This window comes from Triticum aestivum, chromosome 1B, assembly GCF_018294505.1.
Source record: "Triticum aestivum cultivar Chinese Spring chromosome 1B, IWGSC CS RefSeq v2.1, whole genome shotgun sequence".
In the NCBI taxonomy this organism is placed as follows: Eukaryota; Viridiplantae; Streptophyta; class Magnoliopsida; order Poales; family Poaceae; genus Triticum; species Triticum aestivum.
Genome location: NC_057795.1, coordinates 170,166,008 through 170,176,466, shown reverse-complemented (window position 1 = coordinate 170,176,466; position 10,459 = coordinate 170,166,008). Strand labels below are relative to the sequence as shown.

The 10,459-nt window shown below is 36.6% G+C and overlaps 1 long non-coding RNA gene across 2 annotated transcripts in view; it reads left to right on the top strand.

Annotated features, from left to right (window-relative positions):
• Positions 1-5,747, top strand: part of LOC123114101 (uncharacterized) — a 37,877-nt gene extending 32,130 nt beyond the window's left edge. For both annotated transcript variants that reach the window (XR_006456409.1, XR_006456410.1), the window contains 6 exons: positions 936-1,264; positions 1,651-1,712; positions 1,828-1,941; positions 2,930-3,096; positions 3,615-3,750; positions 4,570-5,747. This is a non-coding gene — a long non-coding RNA (uncharacterized lncRNA). The remainder of the gene's footprint in view (positions 1-935; positions 1,265-1,650; positions 1,713-1,827; positions 1,942-2,929; positions 3,097-3,614; positions 3,751-4,569) is intronic.
• Positions 5,748-10,459: the final 4,712 nt, after the last annotated feature.

The window sequence follows — 10,459 nt, the reverse complement described above, 5'->3', positions numbered from 1 at the left end:
GTAAGCCATGCCCATGCCCTCTTCCCCCTCACTTTTATTTTCATCTCTGAGCTCGATCTGCTGATGCATTTCCTCCTCCCTAATCGCCTCTTGGAACCTGGTAGGAGGAGCATGGGCTGCAAATTCGGGTGAAGAGGGGAAAGGAGATTAACAGTTCTGTCACAAAGATAACACCATAGACCAAGCAAGAGGTTTATGTGCTGCTTGCTGCATGTATGTGTTGGGTATTTTCAGAGCATTGAAATTAAATAAACACTTTCTGTCCATCATTTTGTGTTGGTAAGCTCGTCAGCTTCTGTTTATTTGCTACCCTTGGGCATGTTATTCCTACAGTCATTAATTTCCGCATTCTAATATTACTGTTAAGTGTCATGTTTGAGCCACAAACTGCTTTGGTGTTTATTCATGGTTTGGAGAGATGACCAATCTGATATTTTTGTTTGTAACAGGAAGTAAGACTAATTTGTAGGGGTGTACTCAAGTTACATTAGCGATTTATTTTCTTCGAGATTTGGTGGCCTTTTGTGATGTTAAATGTATCCATTTGTCATTCCGTTGATTTCTTAATTCTACAATAACAACAAACGCCAGCTAAATTGTGGTCTATAGAGAAAGGAACGACGTACACCTAGGTTATATGAGAAACCATATGGGCTAAAGAGCCTCGATAGGCTAGCCGTGCATCATTTATTCTTTGGTGTCTTCTAGAGAAAAAGAAGGAATGGCTTCAGGCCAAAGCCTTCGATAAAATGACAATCACTTACTTTTCTAGGATATATATAGATTTCTTGAATTACCTGCAGCATACTTCTTTTTCATCTAACATGTGTCTACCGGGCAATTTAAACAGATACTAATGATATAATTAGGCACATATATGATTATGTTTGACTTCACCTGTAACAGGATGCATTTCTCTCACCTTATTTCTGCAGGACCTTGTTGCTTGCATTCTCGTGTCTTTTGGCAAGGAGAAATTATCATTTGGAGGGGAAAAGACAGCTGAAAACATGCAAGATAGTATATGCAAAAGACATTCCCTTCAGTTATTGAATCAGAGTTCAGCGGTGAAGAACACTACAATTTTTTGGTTGATGGATTGATCTGAATAGATTGTAAGGAATTTCCATGAAGTGGTTATTCAAAGAATGGAACCAATTTTATGGTGAGTCTTACAGAAATGTAGGGAAAGGCTGCGTACTATAGACCCAAAGTGGTCAGACCCTTCCCTGGACCCTGCGCAAGCGGGAGCTACATGCACCAGGTTGCCCTTTCTCTCTTGTAGGAATCTACTAAAATTTGGCTTGAAGAATGTTACAAGACGTATTTCTCTCCCCTTGTGTATGACTTTGTTCCTTACATTCTTGTATGTTTTGACAAAGAACAAACATTATTTGTAGTGAAAAAGACTATTTAAAGCATACACGGTAGTAGCCTGAAATATTATTTCTTGCCTTAGTTATATCGATCTATATGACGAATTTCATCCTAATATGTATGCGTACATTTCTTTTGTTATAGATTTTGCTTGCTCGGAAAAGTGCAAAGCAATGAAAAGCATCACGTATAGCTATTTTGGAATGCAAGATTAGGATGTGCTCCTCTTTGCTTCTCATTTCCGCACTCTGATTTTGACTTGCTAATATATAGGCTTTCTAAAATGGACGTGCATAGATCTGAGAAAGAAGAGAACATGAATCTAGCGGACGGAGGTGATTTTTCTCTCTTGTGAACAACCTATCAAGTTCCTTTTTTCAACAGTTTGAACGACAGTGATAAATTCCCTTGTAAAACACTTGGTCTGAACTATAATACATTTTGGTGCAGGTCATGTAGTATTCACTAATAGATGATAGAACCACATATTTTGGAAATTCCTTGACAAAAAACACAAGAGCATCATTGTTTGGTCAATTGCAGGTCAATGTTGGCACTGGCCAGGTAATCATTGTTCTTGTCAATGTACGAACCAAACTACGTAGCCCTACTTTTTGGTGCCCTGCAAATGAGGTCTTCATTGTATTATCTTTGTCCAATGCCAGTAACCCTGTTACTCTTTGGCTGCATGTTTGGGTGCGTAGGGTCCCCATTGTGTGAAAAACTTTTTAAAATTCTGATTTAGCCGGGGTACAAATTGTTAGTCAGCCTTTTTATATGAAAAGGAAAACAACCTTTTTTATGTGTTACTGTCGTTTATTTTGGATATATTAGCCTTTCTTACACATTACCGTTTATTTTAAATAATCAACTTATACTGGACGACTGGTGAAGTTTCCAAACAGTATATGGACCTTAATTCCTATTTTTTTGGCCCCAGGTAGATGTTACAACCCACTTGCTAGATATGCACATTCCTTTTTTTCTATCATGCTCATATTTTTTTAGACCAGAACTCCCAAAGATCTGTACTGTGTACTACAAATATGTTTATGTTTTTACATTGATAAACATGCTTTTGGTCGCACTGGACAAGAACAGTTCTAGGATTTGGTGCTTATAGTTTGTTGTCAACTACTTCTACTGATAGCTCATATATTTATAGATTGTGTGCATTACGGCAGACCCTCATTGGATAACTATGTGTTCTTCTTTGTAAATTGGACGTGATTGGTCAGTAAGATACACAACGATTTTTGGAACTGATATCTTTACTTCAAGCGGATCGGTTTTTCCTTGCAAAACTGTGCTATTATTTTCACCTGAATTTATTTAAAGGAGTCGTATAAATTCCAAATTTCTGAAATAAGATGATCTGGCTTGTATTTAAAAACATGTTGCAGGTTTCTTTATCGTGAGAAGATTTTCTTTTCTTTGACTCTGTAAAAGAATTTCCATAGGACTTTTGGGAAATATGAAAGCCCAAATATTGCTTTGCCAGCATAAATCCTGTACCATCTGATCTAATATTTCTCACCCCCTTCTACTTCAGATCAAGCAGGCAGTGGCGACACTAGACGAGGCGTCCTTGCACTGCAAGGCTGCCCTCGACATATGTGAAAAGTTTGGCGAGTTAATTCTTTTCCTCGAATCAAACGGAAATCTGAAAACTATCAAAGAGATACCAAATGATGAATATTTCAGATGTCGACAGGCATGGTAAGACGTGTTTTGGTAGGTCAGTTCTGAGCATGCTTATTTTTAAACCTGAAACAGTCTTTATATTAGCGGGTTCTCTAAATTGATTGTTTTGAATTTCACTAATCTCTTTCAATTATGAGCATGATTCAATGTCCTGCATTTTAGAAATCTCAAGCTTGAATTGCTCTGTTTTCGGATTAAAACCTTCTTGAGTTGTGCAATCACAAATATTTACACACAGAGAAAGAAACTTGGATATTCTTAATCACACAAAAGGTGTTTTCTTACATGTAGGTGCCTTCTTTTAATCTATGCAGAGCCAGGTTACACGTAGTTAGGTTATTTAGTTAATACAATCTTAAATATAAGTTATTCGTGTTCTTTTGATTTTGTTTGATTATGATAAGAAAAAGAAGAAATGCTTGTATGATGGCATTATGGTCCAGAGTAGTGATTTTCTTTTCACAGCTCAAACTCTACCTCTTTGATCTTCTCATATCGCTGAAATTGTGTTCTTTTTGTTTTGTTTATCCCAGGTTGACTATGATGTGCTCATCGTTGACTCCACCACCGTTGGTTTTGAGGATGGTACCTCAAGAATGACCAGACCTGTGAGCACGCCGTCCTTGCATTCACTCTTGGAGTGAAGAAGAGTATCTGCTGTTTAATAAGGTATGCTTGCTATTAAACTTTGAAACGCTGATTCTCTTGGGTGACCTTTCTGTACTATTTTGCTATCCACTTGATCAGAGGGGTTTTGAATAATGTAGTACATTGACATTACCCATGTTCATTAGTACAACAACCCTTTCTATAATTTGATGGAGCCATTGAAATTCTGGAGGTGAACATGTTTTATATTAGATTGAGTGTGATAGAACCAAATGTATGTTCTATCATGTTGATCTATAGTTTTGTTGCATATTGTTGGTGTCAAACTCTTTCTCCGATTTCACATGATCTAATTAGTGTTCTATACAGAACAACCCTTTTGGGTTATGACTAATCTCTCAATTATTTGGTCTGGTCCCTCCACTAATATGTGATTACTTCACAATTGAAGTTTTCAGTGTAAAACAATATTGTATCTCCTGCCACTAAAGAGATCTCATAAGGAACGTGTAAATGATACTTGGAAAAAATGAAGGCAACATTTTTTATACATTATTTTGTGGCGCATTTTGACAGAGTTACTCTACAATAAGATGCCATCAGTGCAAACCAAGTATGTAATTGTTGTATTCTTGATCGGCCAACATGGTTTCTCTTCTGTGTTTATCACAAATGTATGCAACCTGAAGCTACTATACTATGCATACGCCACTTACCATTTTGTTGAAAATGGTTATGCCGCTTACTTCAGAAGATATTTTCTACTGATTTAGCTGTGGTGTACTTTATAATATGGTAGCTTATAAAACATACCAAGTTTTTTCTCTGTTTGAATTTAGTTGATCCGCTGCTACTGAAGAGATCTAAATTTTTTTGCAGAGCCTTCTGATCTTCGTACTATAAAGTCTGGATGTGATGGCCATTGTGCTTACTATCAAAACTGTTACTTGATGAGAACATTCTAAGCTAATTCAAGATATGTGCTTCCCCCTTGATGAACTATTATACATACTTCAGCAGGAAAAACGTGTTTAATCTACCATGAACGTAAATGGATGATAGCAGGATGTTAAAACTTCATATATGTTGTTGCTCATCGGATATAACTATAACATGATGGTCTCAGTTTATTTTTCAGAGTTCGAAACCTATATTAGTCATCATGAGAGTGAGATTTGTAAATTCCACCTTGAATCAGTGAACACTTTCCCTTTGCTGTACAATTTTTTTGTTCTTATGATGGTACCATGCTTGCTAATTATAAGAGGTACAAATAAACTATTCCTTTGTTTGTCTAGAAATAGTTTTTCTACTTTCTATGCATTGAAGAGATAGCAAATCCCTTGCTACATGTACTAGGGCGATGCCCAGGTTCACCAAAGGGTCTTTTCATGCATGAAAAAGAGAGTATATATCTTCTAGCTATTATCAGGTTGTAGGTGTACACATGGTTATTGAGTACCATGACATAATCATCCATAGTTTCGTGAAATTTGAATTCCCATCTCTTTATCGTATTATTCATTTTGCACTCGGCTTTCATAGAAGATAAAGGTTTGTTTTGTTTTGTTCATACGACCTGTTTTGGCTTTTGAGATCAGTTGAAAGCTCTTGATATTTTGAAGTTTATACTGCACTTCACACAAAAATATCTGGGCATATGTTTCTTTATTCAGCGAAGTGAACACCTATACTCAGATGCTTTTTCCACGGGCATTCACCGTTTACTTGATTACTGATGGAAGGATCTCCGTGCCAATTGCTGTTGGGAACCATTTGCCTCTACACCGATAACCCTCATGTTGTATTATACCATGAGCTACCATGACGTCCTCCACCGACCGCTATTTGAACCTCAGCGCATTCTTCTGTAAAAGTGACTCGCATCAAGTCTTTTGCGCTTTCCTCTTGACTTTCTAAATGCGGATCATATTATGTGTTATTGCTTTCTTTAAGATATATCACTGGCCATGGATTTCCTTTTATCCGTCACCACCTTCATACCTTTCTATCCTGGAATTTATATGGTGTACTGAGCTATATGGGATTGGTGTTTATTGGGTTGGCACGTGGCATGCAACTAAACTTAATTGTACCGGACCATTATTGTTATATAAGTATCTATACCTCTTTTGGTTAAGGTCCCATCAAAACTGAGGCATTATAGATGCCTAAATTTTTTGGGGTCGGTTCATGGATGGTGCTTTTGCTATGTTCTATTTTATATGCAATACTCAAGTTTCTTTGTTACCAAGTTGGATATGGCCGCACCTGGCAGGGGTGCGGTGGTGCGGCAAGCCGCACTTTCCATCTAGTGAGGGATAATGGACCTTGTATGCAGATTTTTGGGACTCGATTTGTTGAATATACAAGCAAAAGGCCCGTGCGCTGCAACAAGAGAAAACACATAATCTCATGCATCACTGAGATACACTATCACTTTCAATTTTGTGGAACCATGAACATTTTTTAAACTCTTGAACATATTTGAAATTGTGAACATGTTCAAATTCGTGAGCACTTCTTCAAATTTTTGAACATTTTTTAAAATCAATTTTTTTGAATTCATGAATATATTATACTATTTCCTAACATTTTTTATAAAATTGTGAATTTTTTAAAACAATTTTCTTTAATTGATGAACATTTTTTGGAAATTGGTGGAACAAATTTTGATATTCATGAACATTTTTTTTGATTTAACGAACATCTTTTTTACTAGTAAGGTATACGTGCATTGCACGCATGAGATTCTAGTGGTGTGTGCATTATGGTTAAGTTTAACCATGGAGTCTTCTAGATTCTACATGTGGCAGAATTCGGTGGAATGTAGATGATATCCAACGGCCAGTAGTGCTCGGATTTGCCATCTTTGTACCGTCGGATTGGCTTCATCTAACGATCAACTTTCAAAGTTATTCGCACACTATATAGGGGTATAGAAAATGCATGATCATTTTCTGAATCAGCAAACAATTTATGAATGAATATACTATTTATAAGTCATGAACATTTTTTGAAATTTTAGGATATTTTGTCGTTCATGAACATTTTTTGAATTGTTAAACTTTTGTTCAGTTTCATCAACATTTGTTTTCAAAATTTTGAACCTTTTTGAATAAGCAAACATTTTTTACAAAATTGTGAACATCTTTTCAATCCACAAACATCTTATGATCTATTAAAAAATCAAAATTATATTTTTGTAATTTTCAGATTATTTTTTGCAAATTATTAAAAGTAGAAAAAGATGACAACGGGAAAGAAAAAAGTAAAAAACTGAATTTAAAAACAGGCCAGCTGGACATGGGCCTGCTTAAACAGGTGCGCTGCGTCTTCTCTCAGCGTAGGAGGTCCCTACTGCATGGGTCGGCCCAAATGTGGGATTTCCGTGTGTAATTTTTTTTATCTCTTCTAGGTGGCATTGGTGGGTAATATTTTGTGAGGCAATTTCGGTGATGTACCACAAAGTCAATAGCCCCTTTATTATTAGGTCAGCAACAGGGTATTTGTATTTTTTCACTATCACCTAGGTAATTTATGTTTTTTCATGTAGATAGCCCCGTGTGTTTCATGTAGATTGCTAGTAAAAAAATAGGTGGAAATTAATAGGATTCAATGTGTATAATTCAGTACAATGGTTGATCAGTCATTAATTTTTTATCTTCATTTTAGCTGACATATAAACATAGTTTTGTATAATTTTGTTCACTGTATGTCCAGTCTTCCATTTTTTTAGTTCATAGCGCAATTTTTTATTATGGAAATGAATGCTTCTTTTTGTGGTATTTAATTTTGTTAATTATTAGTCGTGTCTTTCAGTCATCTGTCAGTTCCTTGCAATCTTCCATTTTATCATTATTCTTCTAAGTCATTATATTATTCATTAGTCATTTTTAATCAAATTTAAATCCTCATTCAGTTAGTTCAGTCGTCTCAACCTGGTAGCATCGAAGTGCATGCGTGAATGCAGTAGGTTACCGTTACTCTGGCGAAAAGACAAGTGGTGGCAACACGCAAGCTTTTATGAGGTCGAGCGAAGAACCAGCAATGTAGCTACATGTTTGTTTCAGTTGCTTGCTGTAATTTGAAGGAAGAATTTGTGAGCACAAAGGCAGTGAGTTAGTTGTTTATGGGCAGGAGCCGGTTGTAATGATGTGTTGGTTGCGCCTACTCTGCTTAGAGAAGAGAACAACAGAGCAGAGAAGAGTGTTGATATTTAGACAACTAGAGATGCAGGAGGACCAGCCAAACACATCCTTACAATGGCTAGAAATAACTCGTACTAGCAAGATGTTCTTACAATGCTCTGATTTCGAACAAGGAGAATTTTTTATTTTTTGTATTTTGTCACTGATGCCACTGAGAGTTGTTAACTTGTTTGGAAAGCATAAGTACCTAGTGTACATTTTGAACCCCATCAAGTTAATTTCAGAAAAGAAATGCCTTTCTTGCCCATCTGTGTTTCCAATAGATTCAGTGTGAGCTTGGTGTGTCCAACAAAGAACATGTGCAAATGTAGCCGCATGAGCTGAGAATGAACAATCTTCAACGGCCAATAAGAATATAAATGGCAAGACAATATGTTCAAAAGCAGCCAAGCCGTCTAAAGTAGACATCAATTATATCGAGTACATGTGGATAAAATCTTGTTAGAGTATTAGATAAAATGGATAAAATTATTCCCCATCCGTCCAAAACTTCATTGCCGCTGTGGCATTTTTGCGACCTCGTACTCCACGACGAAGCACCCCTGCCCAGCTCCCCCCAGCTCTCCTCCTCGTCATCGCCCCTGCCCGCCTCTCCTCCGGCTTGCAGATTCAGCCAAACAGAAGATTTCGCTACATGATTTCTCTATAGATTTAACAAAAGTCCAGTCAAACAGAAGATTAAAGTGATGGAGTGCTAGATGGTTTAGATTTTTTTAGGAACATTGCAAGTTTTAGAAATAGATGGTTTAGCTTCTTTTCTAGATGAACTTCGGCTTCAAAACATTGCAAGTTTTAATGAAAGCTAAACTTGCAATGAAATTATGTTCCAATGAAACTTGCAATGTTCCTCTTTCAGAAGATTTACTAAACAATTGTTGCGAAAAATTTACCAGATGAAACTGAAGTTCTGTCTAACAGTAGATCACTCGCAAACGAAGATTTTGTCATATTATTCACTGAATCAAGTTTAATGTAGAAGATTTCTTTGTTCATGCAAACAAATTTTAGGCAGTTGAAACTCAAGAAGTATATTGATTCTTTCCTTTATTCATGCTATTCACAGAGTGCCAGAACCGAATCTACAATGTCAGACTCCGACAACATTGATGCGAGAATTTCTTGGAGTGGATCAGATAAGGACGAAATTGAAGCTTTTTTAGATGCTATGATCTTTAGATATTGTCTATTCGAACGTGGTCAACATTTCTTGAAGGTGCAACTTCTTCCATCAATGTGGATGGTTTGGTCACACTTGCAAACAAGGTCTCTTTGTATAGTGGATGCTCCCATCACAACTACACCCTCTTCCTCTGCATCACTAACAATTAACATTCATTTGCATTTATCTTCTAAAGAAACCAAATATTAATTTCAATGCAATTGCTTGCAGAGGGTGCTACAACTTGGAGCATATATAATCTCAAACAAGGAGCATGCTCTTTGGTCATTTGTAGTTCCTGAAATCACGACAAAATTTATGGACATTTACCATTTATGTATTCCATTGTTCATGTTATTACTCCATTGTTAACTTGATCAGCATATCGGTTGGCTAACCTTCATGTTACTGTACTCCATTGTTCATGTTAGTATCATTCAGGGCAACAACATTTTGTTAATTGTTATTGCTAGTTATTCAGAGCAACAAACATTGCTAGTTCATACACAAATCTTATGAAATTTGTGTATTCAGAGCAACAAATGTGACTAAAAAATGCTAGTTATAGAAATTGTTATTAAAATTCCCCTGTGAATTCCTTAGGGACCGGAGATAATCTCTGTAGACATTTCTAGGTGACTTGCAGTCTGTCAGGGACTAGAGAAAGTTGTGGAGAAAAGGTCTAAAACATTAAACTCCAGGATGTTGTTGTAACAATCGAATGTCCAGGTCGATTTGTGCCACAACTTCTCGAAAACCTTCATCATTAGGAAGGAAATGTGGTTTGGCATTATCCTGTTGGATGAAGATGTTTGTTCCATCATCTTTGTTGGGCCACTTATCTTGAATCGCAGGGATCACTTTGTTGATGAGATAATCTTTGTAGACATTTCTGTCACTTTTAGTGATTTTAGTTCTTAGTCCCCCATACTCTGTTTTAAGTCATTCTAACAGCCTCACTCTTCTCGACAAATGCCAAGTACCAATCTTTCCATTGAATGTCACCACCCCATCACAGTTGTATCTTCGCTTGGTGATGACCCACAAGTATATGGGGTTAATTGTAGCCTTTTTGATAGGTAAGAGTGTCGAACCCAACGAGGAGCAGAAGGAAATGACAAGTGGTTTTCAACAAGATAATGTCTGCAAGTGCTGAAATTGTAAGTAGCAGAGTAGTTTGATAGCAAGATAATTTGTAACGAGCAAATAACGGTAGTAGTAACAAAAGTGCAGGCCAAAACGGTCTCTTATGATAAGCAAAGTGTTCTTGAGGGTACACGGGAATTTCATCTAGTCACTTTCACCATGTTGGTTCGATTCATGTTTGCTACTTTGATAATTTGGTATGTGGGTGGACCGGTGCTTAGGTGTCGTTCTTACTTTAACAAACCTCCTACTT